Here is a 14,357-nt window from a genome sequence, read left to right on the forward strand (position 1 = left end):
TCCTCTTCCCTTCATATGCAGCCTCCTCTCCATACTCCCAGCACGAAGAATTCTTCCCTCCTCTGAACTCGTGCTTGACTTTGCCTACATATCTGCTCTGTAGTCTCTTTGTCTCACTGTATAGTAGTCAGGACTGTTTAAACAAGGGAAATCCTAAGTAAAAGAGGCTTGTGAAAAAGAAACACCACTACCAAGAAATATTAACAAACAAAACAGCCAGGGATTCTTCACCTAAATGCTTGACCCAAAGCACAAAAGATATCAACGGGCAGTGGTTAGCTGTTTCTCAACCACGCCCTCTGTAACTACAGTCTCTACCCCACTGCTCAAAAGACAATGGCCACAGATCCAGCTTTGCCTCCTTTCGTTGTTGTTGTTGTTGTTTGTTTCTCTTACTTTTAATGGGAAAGAAAGATCCTCTTCCGATTCCCATGACACTCTTGCTGCTTCTCAGGGACTCCAATGGGTATTTATCTGGAGTACTGAATCAATCACTGCTCAAAGCAGTGTGTTGCATTCTTTGGTGTAAGAAGGCTATGGGGAGATACACGAGTTCCTCTGACTACACAAGGGAAAGGTGAGTCACATGCCTTGGCCCAAGTTGATTCCTGCTAGGGGGATCAGACGTGCCTAGCCTATTAACTTTCTTTACAACACTTACTTCGAGTATTCCTCCTGAGGCCTTTCTCCCGTTTCTGCTGGCTTTCGTAATGCATTTCGGTGGTCACACAGAACTCATGGGCCACACTCAGAATGGTAAGAATTATTAGATACTTAATAGGGTACAGAGCAGGATCAGAAATACTCAAGAAACAATTGTTCTGGTCAGCAGCACCTTTTTTCTCAGCTGGGCCCACAGACAAGTTTCTCTGATCTTTGGCCTTTTATCCACATGACCCCTTGGCCTCTACCATGCTTGGGCAAGAAATACAAAATGTCTTCAATGCTGCCAACAAATGTCCAAAGAGCATACCATTCCACCCTAAACCTCAGCCCACAGTTTCCAGCTCTATGGGTTGGCAACTCCAGATCCCCATGTTAAGTGCCTGGAGGAACCTACTCTGCCAGTGAGTCTCCTGCCTGAATGCACTCTGCTTTCCTCACTCTGGGGGCTGGGTAGCCTACCACTCCTCTCTGTCTTCTTTTGGTTCTGGTGCCTCCGATGGCGCCATTTCTCCACCCCTTCACTGCTCCAGCTTCAGCATCACCGCCCTCTGACTCCTGGATTGAAGAGGTTGATGGCAGCAATCTCGGGTTCCAAAGGGCAGGCTTCTCTCAGCCTCTTCTTTCTTGGTGGTGGTTAGACTCCTCATTCCTGCTTCTCAGGTGGCACATTTAAAACCCAATGGGATCACAAAACTAACCAATCTGCACACGAGAGTCCTATACACCCTAATTGCCTAAACCCACTGAGTCATTTTGTGGGCCATGACAAAGAATATGGATAGACAATCCATACTTCATTGTACCACAATTGGCTTAGGTGTATATCAAACATTCCATTCCAGGACTAGCCACACTCGGGATTACACTGCTGATAAGTCTCTTAAAAAAAAAAAAGAGGGGGGAAAAAAAGTCCAGATCTGAAAATGCAGGAGAAATCATTCCCAGAGGAATAGCCAGCCTGTGGTATGAAAGGGCCTGGTACACTGGGGCTGAGGAAACAAGAAGCATGCAGGCTGAGTTTTCCTTTAGCTACTATGTTTACTCATGCTTTGGTCCCCAGTGCCTGGTGCACTGTCTGGCACGGCTGCAAGGACACTGTGAGAAAGAGAACAAAGACAAATTGATTGGACTGGATGCGCCACCAATTTGGCATTTCCAACATTCACAGTGATCCATCAATGTCATGTTCCTTGGGGTCGCGCATTTGAAATGGGATTCAGAATTTGGGAAGACACTTACTCATCAGTATGATTAACTTTAGCCTCTGCCAACTAAAAGTTTTCCACAAACATCAGCCGTTTGTTCCCTTACTTGAACTACTTTGTGGGAAAGGCAGTAAGAAGGAATACTTCATGTCTAAATGAGGATAACATTTTACACATTGGGATTACACATTGGGCTCTAGAGTCATACAATAGAAGAAATACTGCCCATTTTGGAAAGGGTACTGAATTGCCACTTACAGGATTGATGTAGCAGAGTTTGCCTTGATGAGATAATTCACCCCATCTCCTCAGCTCCACTGTACCACTGGGTCCAATGAGGGTTCAACAGTAATGATGTTCTCTCCGTTGAGGGGCTAATTATAGGATGAAAATAGAAACTAAACCATTTAAAAGTAGCATTGGTATTATATGGGGGTTCAGGCTTCTTTTACCTTCTCCTAAAGGCCAGGCAATCGGAGCATGAGCATGGGAATTGAAACTTAGAAATTCAGAATTATTGATTTTCTTGTGCCCGTGCTAAAGCCACTTAGCTCTCTTTGTCTCTTCAATACACTGCTCAGCTCCTGCATTCATTCCAAAGGAGAAGTGGGCTTGGAAGCCTCGGGTGAGACTTAACAAATCAATACCTGTAAATTCCTTCAATGACTGCATTCTCAAAAGTTAACTTTTTTTCCTAAAAAGAGAACGCCCTGTTCAATGACTTTTTAACTTAAAGCATGTTGAATGAATTCTATTTACTTATTTAAGTTGGAAGTTAGTAGAACACATATTATTTAAGACACAATAAATATGTGTTTTATCGCTGAAGACAAATGGGTGCATAAGCAAAAGTGGTGAAGAAAGCTGATGGTGTATGGCTATCAAAGGCTTGAGGCTTAAAGGCTTGAGGGTAAAAAAGTGGCCATCTATCTCAGAAGCAACAAAGCCCACATGGAAGAAGTACTCCAGCCTGTGCGATCACGGGGTGTCTAAGGGATCAGGTATCAGGCATCATCAGAACAAAAAATCAGATCATTGTGAATGAGGAAGAGTGCAGAGTGGAGATCCAAAGCCAATCTGTAGGCAATTGGACATCCCCTATGGGGAGGAGATGAGCCAGTCAGGGTGCAGTGTAGCAACAACGAAACATACAAATTTCCTCTAGTTTTTAAATGCTTCCCTCTCTCTCCCTCCCACTATCATGATCTCAATTCTACCTTACAAATCTGGCTATAGCAGAGGATGTGCACTGGTACAGATAGGAACTGGAAACACAGGGAATCCAGGGGCGGATGATCCCTTCAGGACCAGTGGTGAGAGTGGCAATACTGGGAGGGTGGAAGGAGGGTGGGGTGGAAAGGGGCAACTGATTACAAGGATCTACATATAACCTCCTCCCTGGGGGTTAGACAATAGAAAAGTGGGTAAAGGCCAATGTCGGACAGTGTAAGATATGACAAAATAATAATTTATAAATTATCAAGGGTTCATGAGGGAGGGGAAGTGGGGAGTGATGGGGAAAAATGAGGAGCTGATACCAAGGGCTCAAGTAGAAAGCAAATGTTTTGAGAATGATGAGGACAATAAATGTATAAATGTGCTTTACACAATGTGCTTTACAGCATTAGAAAAATGTGGAGACTGATATATCTGAATTAAAAAAATCCCCGAACCACTGCCATGAGTCAACTGTGACACATAGCTATCCTATATTCCTATATACTGTTTCCAAGACTGTAAATCTTTTTTTAATCCTTTTATTGGGGGCTCATACAACTCTTATCACAGTCCATACATTGGTTGAATCAGTCATGTTTGTACATATGTTGCCTTCATTCTTTTCTAGACATTTACTTTCTGTTGAGCCCTTGGTATCAGCTCCTCTTTCCCTTCCCCTTCCCTCCCCCACTTCATAACCCCTGACAGATTGTACATTGTTAATATTTTCACCTCTCACACTGACCGCTGTCTCCCTTCCCCCAGGTAGAGGGGTGTATGGTTCTTCTCCCTGTAGAGGGGTGTATGGTTAAATGTCCATCATTATGATTGGTTCCCCCTTTCTCCCATCCTCTCTCCCTCCTCCCCCTACCCTTCTGGTATCACTATTCCCACTCCTGTTCCTGGATTCTGTGTGCTGTGAGCTCCCATCTCTTATCTATACCTGTGTGCATGTTCCGGTCTGAGACTGTAAATCTTTACACAAGCAGATAGCTAGATTTTGTCCTGCTGGGCAACTGGTGGATTTGAATCATTGACCTTTTAGTTAGCAGTACTGTGCTTAGCTGACAGGACCATACAAGAAAAACTTCAAGATATAAAACAGATACCATGTTTCCTTAATTTTAAAAGCAATAAATGTACATTAATTAAAAAATTTAAAATATTTTAAAACTATAAATAAGATTTTAATGAACATTTTAATTCACTATTACTTAAATTATTTCAGTATTTTTCTTCCTTTTTTGTCTCCATTTCTTTACTGTTTGTACTAGTATTTTTTCCCTAGTTAAAAAAGTTATAATACATTCCTTAGGGAAATTTTGGAAACTAGAGAGAGTAAAAAATCGTTTTTTAATTATTCACAATTCTATGAGCAAGCAGTAACAATTGTTAATATTTTGGATTTACTCATTTTGGTCTTTTCTATATTTTTTCAATAGTTTCCACGGCAATTCCACCTTTCCTTTTCTTTAAAGTATGACAATTTGACCCAGCAATTGCACTTGGGACCATCTTTCCTAAAAAAATGAAAACTGATATTCATACAAAAACCAATATGCATATGTTCATAGCAGTTTCCTTCGTGTTCAACAAAAATCTGGAGACAATACAAATGTCCATCAGCAGCTAAGTGGTTACACAGCCTGGGGAAAATCTACACCAATTGCTACGGAGTTCATTCCAAATCAGAGGGACCGTATCAGATGGATTAGAACTGCCCTATTCTATTTCTAAAGCTGTATTCTTCATAGAGTAGACAGTCTCATTGATTCCGCAGAGTGATTGATGGGTTCAAACTCCAATGTTTCAGTTAGCAGTCAAACACTTAAACACAGCTGGTTACACATGCAATGATGTGGCGGCATCTCGAGAAGATTGCTATAATTTCTACCAAGTCGCTCCAGCTCATGGCAATCTCATGTAAAGTACAAGGAAACATGCCTGAAGTTCATGGCTGTCATTATGTTACAATCTACTATTGTAGTCACTTGTTCTTTGAATGGCTGCCAATGTAGGACTACATCAGACAATACTCTGTTATAATCCCTAAGGGTTTTACTGGCTGGTTTTCAGAAGTAGCTCTTTATTCTTAGTCTCTCTCTGGAAACTCCATGGAAACCTGTCTACTCAAGGCGACTCTACTGATATTTTTAATACTGATGGAAATTCCAGAAGAATTGTGCTGAGTGAAAAACAAACCATTTGACATACTTGCATGTATTTAGATAGCATTCCTGAAATGTGAAGATTCTGGATATGTGAAACACATCAATGGTTGCTGGCACACAGTTTGGGGGTGGCAGCACAGAGAAGTGCCTATGTTTGTCTGATGTAGCAGGAAGTTTCCTTGTGACAGAAGAGTAAGAGGTAGAATGTGAAGAAGAACCGAGAGTGCTGAAGGGAGAGGTTCAAGCGGCAGTGGCTTCAGGATTAATGCAATACCAACTGAAATGTTTCAAGAAGGTGATGAGGCCCTCACTTGTCCATGCCAAGAAATCTCAAAGGCAGCTACGTCACTAGAAGAAACCGATATTTGTAACCCTTCCAAAGAAATGTGGCGCAACATAATGCATAAATGACAGAACAATATCACACGCAAGCAATACTTTTCTGAGGATCATCCAACAATGGTTGCCGCGGTACATGGACAGGGAGCTGCCAGCTGATCGGGCCGGATTCAGGAGTGGATGAGGAACAAAGGAAATGGATGGATCTTGGCTGATGGCAGAGAATACCAAAAAGATGCTTATTTGTGTTTCATTACTGTACAAAGGCACTCATCTGTGTGGATTATAACAAACTATGGATATCCTTGAGAAGATTGGGAATTCCAGAATATTTCATGGTACTCATGCAGAATCTGTACATGCATCAAGAGGCAGTTGAATGAACAGAACAGGGGAATACTGCATGTTTTAAAATCAGGAAAGGTAGGTGTCAGAGTTTGATCCTCTTACTGTACTTATTAAATCTGTATGCTGTGCAAATAACTAGAGAAACTGGATTATATAAAGGAACATGCAGCATGAGGATTGGAGGAAAACTTTAACAACCTGTGATCTGCAGACGACTCAACCTTGCTTGCTGAAAGCAAGCAGGACTTGAAGCACTTACTGATGAAGATAAAGGCTTGAAGGCTTCAGTGTGGATAACAACGCAATGTGTAAAATAATAATAATAATAAATATTAATACTAATAATAAAATCCTCCCTTGGCAAACATCATGCTAAATGTAGAAAAGATTGAAGTTGTTGATGTTTTGTCTTGCTTGGCTCCACAATTCATGCTCAACAAAGCAGCACTCAAGCGATCAAAAACTCACTGCACTGGGACAATCTACTGGACAAGACTTCTTGAAAGTATTGATAAGCAAGGATATTACTTTGAGGACCTAGATACACCTAGTCCAAGTTACGGTATTTTCAATCAGCCTCATATGAATGTAAAAGTTGGACATTGAATAAAGAAGGCTGAGGTAGTTAGTTTATTGTGCCAACCTGGCCGATAAACACATGTGAGATTAATTGAAGGGTTGGGGGGGTGGTAATTGGCTCAGTGAGCCTCGCTTTTCTAGTTCTTCAATCTATTGATTTGTGATGGTCACACCAGGGTGCAGCTGCCTTAGCAGTTCCCTGCTTCAGCTTGCAAGGCTGACTTCCTGTAACATGTCCCCAAGGAGAAGCCACAAGGACCTACTCTGATGCAACACTGGGTGCTGGAGCGTCCATGTGGAGACCCCTGCCAGTGCTGAGATGCTTACACATTTACTTATTCAGCTTTCCTCCTGCAGTCGGCATCACTGCGTGTGTTTTGTGAGATGGAGGAGGACTTCATGGGTTGATGCCAGGCATATGTGTAAATGGGTTAATGTTGGACTTGTGGGATTGGGAAGCACTGGGTTGGGATGTTCTCTAGATTCACACTTAACCTTTATGTAAAACTCTCTCTGATAAATGAATTTCTTTGTATTGGTTTCTCTAAAAGTACCCAGACTAATACAAAGGTAGCGAAGAAGAATGGATGCATTTGAATTATGGTATTAAGAAAGAATATTGGAAGTACCATAAACTGCCAAAAGAACAAACAAAAATCTTTTGGAAGAAGTACAGCCAGAATGCTCTTTAAAAGCAAAGATGTCAAGACTTCAGTCCATGCACTTTGCCCATGTTAGCAGGAGAGACCAGTCCCTGGGAAAGGACATGATTCTGGGAATGAGGGGAAATGAAAAATAGAAAGGCTCTCAGTAAAATGGATTGACTCACTGGCTGCAACAATAGATTCAAACAATAACAATTGGCCCATGTTTCTTTCCATTGTTGAGTTGAGACAGACTCAATGTCACCTAACTACAACAACAACAACTAGGACAGCCACAGAAAGGAGTGCACATAGAACTGATACAATCTTAATAAGTCTAGGGGATTACATGAATGCCAATTTCCTGATTTTGATTTTGTACTATTATTTGCAGAATGTTATCATTGGTGTGCTGGCTGAAGGGTGTATAGAATCTCCCCCTGCTATTTATTGCAGCTGCATGTTAATCTTCCATCATTTAAAAATAAAAGTTAACAGAACACCAAGTCAACCCAAAATTCAACATAAGCATTTTACTATGTAAATATCATTTTAGAAGGGAAAACTCTGTAAACATATTTTGATAGCTCTATAACATCCTATTATAGAAATATTATTTACCTAACCATTTCTCTAAAAATGGATACTTAACCTTGAGCTGTGTGCAATTTCAAAATAACTAACCATGTAAAGAGCATCTTAGAGCATGAAACTTCATCCTAGTTTAGAGCACTTCTTTAGAACCACGTTTCATACAGAATGTGGTAGACAATGAAGAGCTGTAATCTACACATGGGTTAAATACATTTGTGACAGAGGCTTGCTCATTCTGGGAATTCTCATAGTCTTTAATAGACAAATATATATTGTGAATCACCAGACGTGATAATATAATAAATATTTTCTAAACTGATCTGTATTGGATAACCTCACAATAGATTCAAGATGGCTGCAAATTCTTTGACTCTGTGTTCTCTCCCCCTGGGGTGGACTCCATGACTCCATGATCACTAGAGTGCATTTGAAGCAGTGCTGTAACAATTCCTGAGCCTAAGCCGTAAGAAATTGGCTGCACTCACATCCTGTCTCTTGAATTGCTCACTATGAGGGGAGCCAACAGCCGGAGAAGAGGTTTTAATACCCTCCACCTGCCATATTAACCTTCGCTAGCCACGCTGTCGATACCACCAAATTGAGAGTAATTTGTTACATAGCAAAAAGTAATCATTACACTGCGCTCTCCCCATCTTCTCCCCTGCCACACAGGGATAGACCTGCACAGTCTTTGTGAGCATTTAGTTTCTGAATCAGTTTACCAAAATGGCATGGCTGGATGTGAAAGTTAAAGGTTTGTGTCAAGTTGGCTTCACAGGATTCTTGGTGGTTTAGCAACGAAGATGCAATCATCCCCTGGGCTAGCTCTAATCTAATCTAATCTAATCACTTCCCCGAAGAAATGCTCAACAAACAGCCTAACAATTAGAAGGGAGTTTCCTTTCAAGCACGTCTCCTTCCAAGACACGTGGCACAGTATGTTTGCTTTTGGTCCTGCATCTGATTCTTCAGCTGGCCTCTGGTTTTTCCCTTAAACCAGTGGCCTATCACATTGCCTTCCAATGCGGGGACTCCTCAGCAGCTTCTCGTCTTGTCTGCTGACCTTGGATTCATTCTTCTCTGGAGCCAGAAGGCTGCCACCTGACCTGCCATCTTAGACTCATCAGCTCCTAAAGCTACAGGAGATGCCTCCAGCTTGACATCTGACCCACAGTCATGGAGTTTGCCAGTCTCTAAGATGTGGTCATTTGTGTGAGATAGACCTTTCTGTATCTATACATATAGAATCTTCATGGATTTTGTTTCACTAGCGAGCCCAGCCGAAGACATTCTGTAATCAATTTTTTTCAAAAATTAATTTCCTCACTGGTAAAATGGAAGCAATACTAGTCCTTACCTCACTGAATTGGGTGACTAAAAGGAGATTATGCCTATAGAGTACTTAGTAATCTCCCTGGCATGTAGTAAGTCCTCCACCAGGACCGTGCTGTACCTAAGCAATTATGCATCAAAGAAAGTGCGCACGATGCCGGGCAGAGCCCTGGTGACCCCATTTTGCACAATGCCAGTCCTGTATCCCCATTCCTCTAGAGAATTAGGAACCAACCCCCACACTCCAAGACTATTGCTAGAATAAAATAAAAACAACCGCATGACTCTCGTAGCATTTAGAAACTATAAGAAAATCAATACATTCTCTTTAATAGGGAATGGTCAAGGAAGCAAGAATCAGTGTGTCTTTCTGATAATCACAATGACCAGAGCTGGGATAGCCCATCAAGCATCAGAGCCAAAGATAAGCCAAGTGCAAAGAACAAAGGGGTCTTAGTTCCTTCTATCTGCTCCTCACCAGGATCCTAAGCAAACACTTTCCCTCGCCCTCAGTGGAAGGTCTTTGGAGTCTATGCAATCACATCCATCTCCTTTGGAAAGATTATTTCAAAATCTTGAATACTCAACCACTCTCCTATCTCAATATAACCGATTTCTCCTGTAGCAGGCAGTCCCAACCCATCATGGTGTCGTTCATTCGTTATTTTCTACATAAATATAGTTGTTGCTTACGAGAAAGTATGCAATGCCTCTCACTCGTTAGTATCATGCCATACATTCAGGAAATCCTGGCAAACTTATTTTCAATGGGCCAGACAGTACATAGTTGAGGCTCTGATAACATATAGTCTATGTTGCAAATAATGTGGCTTCATACAAGGGGTGACAGCAGCCACGGGACGGTTGTAAGTGAAGAGCATGGCTGTTTCCAACAAGCTTTTGTTATAAATATTGAGGTGAACTGCACACAACTTGTAGGCTTTAGTCTGGCAGTTTTTGTTCTAAAAGCAAGACCAGGGATGTATCAACAAGAGTGAAGAAAATGCAAAACTCTGTAGGATGTACTACTCAAAGTCCCTTGTGGGCTCTTCTTAAAGAAACTCTGACGACTTTTGTAGACATACAGATGAAACCCAGCACCGAGTAGCTGCTACACAACTTCCTGCAAGATTAGCATCATCAGCTGCTTCCACAAACTTTAATTGGTAATGATCTATGCACAAGGCATAGCAGTATTCTAGTACTTGGTTAAGTTTGCAGTTAGGAAAGTCAGCTTTTTTATTGAATCAAAAATGATTTTAATTCCTTTTGGGACCCAAAGCAGCTATTCAAAGTTAGCTAAGGCAATAGGCATAATCACTAAAAAGACAGTTGGTTTGGCAGAAAAAGGCCTGGGTTAGCATAGAAAAGTTTCGAGTTTTACTCCTAGTTTTAGCCACTAACCAGCTGTTTGACTCTGGGGAACTTACACCGCTGGGCCTCAGTGTGATATAAACATATAAAATGGGAATAAAAATCCCTCCCTTGGCTGCCTCATAACATTTTTAAAAAGCATAAAACTACACATGAAATTTGTAAATCTCATATTGTATTGTAGTAAAATGTTAATGTGTCATCTTCCTGTTTAGCATTTGAGCTCTTTGGAGACAGAGGTTATGCTGTGTGACTTTGAATTCCTGTCTCCTGGCACCGTATGTGGGACTGAATGCTGACAGATGCTGGCTAAATGACTATCTAATGGATCAGTGAATGCAAGGATTTCTAAACATCACAATGCATTGTGGCAGAAATAAAAAGGAGGCATGATCATGAAAAAAATCAATACCTTTAAATACATTTGGCATTATTTATACTAGGTCATTTCCTCTTGAATCCTTTGAGACAAGAAGACTTCCTATGTCAGGTGACTAACTCTGGACCGATCCATCAACTAACTTCTTAAGCACAGCTGCATGTAAAGGGTCCCTCAAACTGGTTGCTATCAAGTCAGTTCTGACTCATAGCGCCCCCTTGTGTGCCAGAGTAGAACTGTGCTCCACAGACTTTTCAAATGCTGACTTTATTTATTTGTTTGTTTGTTTGTTTGTTTATCTGAAGTAAATCGCCAGACCTCCCTTCTGAGATAGCTCTGGGTATCCTCAAACCTCCAACTTTCCAAATACCATTGGAGCATAATAAACATTTGCATCATCCAGGGACTCCAAGGATTCCTCAGCAGGGACATGCCCACTAAGTGAGTCTACCTTGGAATTCCAGAGTTATAGGGAAGATACTTTAAAAGATTGGCTCAGGCCAATCCAGGGATACATACAACAACCAACTAAAAAGGAGGGGCAAAGAAAGAAAGAAGAAGAAGCAGAAAAAAAGATGTGGGTAGCGGGAGAACAGGGCACTAAGCCACCAATGGGAGGGTGTTGTTTATATCTCCACAGGAGAGGGAGAGAGGGGCCAGACTTGAGCCCAGTGTGCCAAGATGTGAATGCAACATACCGGCATGAAGCAAGGAACCAATAGAGAGGTCTGCAGGGCCAGCCCCAATCCCAACTACATGGGCATCCTCCCTCCACCCTTCCCAGAACAATGCACTTCAGAGGACAGCAATGAAGCTACAGCTCATGGAGAGGGGCATAACTGAACAGAGCACACAGGAGCAAACAAAGAGGAAAGGAGATAGAGTGGAACACATCCTGGCCCCCGAAGCCCCAAGGATGATATTCCTGTGCAGAGCAGCCAATGCACAGAGAGAACCATAGGGCTAGCCCCACCATGAGACTAAAGTCCCTCACTGACCCATATCACTAAGAGGAACAACACTGGAGACACGGTGTGGGAATTGTGCCCAATCAGACCCCAACACACCAGGGAGGAATGCTAAGGGCGTGGAAGAGAGTAGTAAGGGGAGCAAAGCAATGAAGTCACCAGAGAATACCAAAAATAGACTTTGAAGCCAGGGCATGGCACCCCATTATACTCTACCAGAAAACACTCCTAAAGGTCAACAAACAGACCTGGAACTATTTATAGGCTTTTCTCTTTTTTTGTCTTTGATTGGGTTGTTGTTGTTTGTTTGTTTTGGGGTTTTCTATTCTTGTTTTTTTTTGTTATTTTTTTAGTTCAGACTTATCACCAGCATTTAAAAAACCAGGCTCAAGGAAAGAACTCAGCCTGGGGACACATGCATGGTCTTAATATAGCGAATGTTTAGCCTGCCCTGGCTACCACAAAACCAGGACAGCGAGAATATTCGCAGTCTATTCTAGTTTTCTTTAGCTCTGCCGTGTTATTGTGCTTATTATTGTCTGTGTATGTCTATCTAGATGAGAAAGGCATGACAAAGAATCTGGAGGAGGAAACAATGGAATTTTCGGTTCTGGGGAGACATGAAAAAGGGGAGGTGGGGAAAGGAAGTGAGTGTCAACAAACCCAGGGACAAGGGAATAACAAGTGATCTAAAATCAATGGTGAGGAGGGTGTAGGATGCCTGGTAGGGTTTGATCAAGGGCAATGTAATCAAGAGGAATTAATGAAACCCAAATGAAGGCCAAACATGATAGTGGCACAAGAGGAAATTAAAAGGAAATAGAAGAAAGAACTAGGAGGCAAAGGACATTTATAGAGGTCTAAATGCAGGCATGGATATATGTATCTATATTTATATATAATGATAGAGAAAGAGATTTATGTTAAAAATCAAGGTAGCAGAAAGACATTAGACCTCTATTCGTGTACTCCCTCAATGCAAAAACACTTTATTCTATTAAACTGGCATTCTGTGATGCTCACGTTGCCGATATGATCCTTGAAGACAAAATGGATGCATAGAAATGTGGTGAAGAAAACTGATCATGCCCTGCTATCAAATTATATAGCTTCTGGGGTCTTAAAGGCTTTCAGATAGACAAGCAGCCATCTAGCTGAGAAGGAACAAAGCCCACATGGAAGAAGCACACCAGTCTGTTTGATCATGAGGTGTTTATGGGATCAGGTATCAGACATCAAAGACCCAAAACAAAAAAATATCATTGTGAGTGATAAGGAGTGAAGAGTCGAGACCCAAAACCCATCTGTAGACAATTGAACACCCCCTTACAGAAGGGTCACAAGGAAGAGAAGAGCCAGTCATGGTGCAGTATAGCACCATTAAAACATACAATTTCCCTCTAGTTTTTTAATGCTTCCTTCTCCCCACTATCATGATCCCAATTACCTTACAAATCCGGCTAGACCAGACAATGTACATTGGTACAGATAAGAGCTGGAAACACAGGGAATCCAGGACATATAAACCCCTGAGGGCCAATAATTAGAGTCACGATACCAGAAGGGTAAGGGTAAGGTGGAAGAGAAAGGGGGAACCACTCATAATGATCTACATATAACCCCCCACTCCCTGGGGCATGAATAACAGAAAAGTGGGTAAAGGGAGACATCAGTCAGTGTAAGACATGAAATAATAATATTTTATAAATTACAAAGGGTTTGTAGGGGAGGGAGAATGGGGAAGGCAGGGAAAAAATAAGGAGCTGATACCAAGGGCTCAAGTAGAAAGAAAATGTTTTGGAGATGATGATGGCAACTGGTGTACAAAGGTGCTTGACACAATGTATGTATGCTTGGATTGTGATAAGAGCTGTATAAGCCCACAATAAAATGATTTTTTAAAATCGACTCTATAAGTGGGGAAGTGAACAGTAGTACAAATGTAATTTGCCCTTGAAGACAGAGAGTTGTTCTTAGTAATTAAAGTTGTCAGCATTTACTGGCTTATGGTAAAAGATAAATAAAATAGACCCAGTATTGAAAATAATGTGAAGTTAAAAGCTTTTCTCTACTATTTAACTTTGTAATTGTTTGTCAAAATATGTATCCCAAGTACTATAGGATATAATAGAGAGAGATTACTAGTAGGAACAATACAATGCATGGTTATTTCCAACTTGCATATTAGATCTGGCAGATATGTAAGTCCTAGAAATGAGCGGTGGTAAGGACGGCTCTCTTCCATGCATCCGCCCCACTATTCTTCAGATGTCCTGTGGTCTCCATCCAGCTGACATAGGGAAAGAAGGCATGGAGGAGGCACGGCGGCTTGTGGAAAAGACTCTAGATATGGCAGGTCCCTTGCGCTCACACCCATTGCCTATGATCGCACCCATGGCCGTGCCTAACTGTATCAGAGATGAGGGTCTGTATCTCAACTGTGTCCTGAGGCAAAGGAGGAGAGAAACGCCTTGGGGAATAGATTCTAATCTTTGACAGAGACTCTAATAATTTAATGACTCTTTCTAACACCTTCAAAT

The 14,357-nt window shown here is 41.6% G+C and overlaps 1 non-coding gene across 1 annotated transcript; it reads right to left on the bottom strand.

The window, feature by feature from the left end:
- Positions 1 to 12,175: 12,175 nt before the first annotated feature.
- Positions 12,176 to 12,307, bottom strand: LOC142442073 (small nucleolar RNA SNORA72). The gene has a single exon (XR_012783328.1). It is a non-coding gene; the product is annotated as a small nucleolar RNA SNORA72 (small nucleolar RNA).
- Between the last annotated feature and the right edge of the window lie 2,050 nt (positions 12,308 to 14,357).

This window comes from Tenrec ecaudatus, chromosome 2 (assembly GCF_050624435.1).
Source record: "Tenrec ecaudatus isolate mTenEca1 chromosome 2, mTenEca1.hap1, whole genome shotgun sequence".
Classification (NCBI taxonomy): Eukaryota; Metazoa; Chordata; class Mammalia; order Afrosoricida; family Tenrecidae; genus Tenrec; species Tenrec ecaudatus.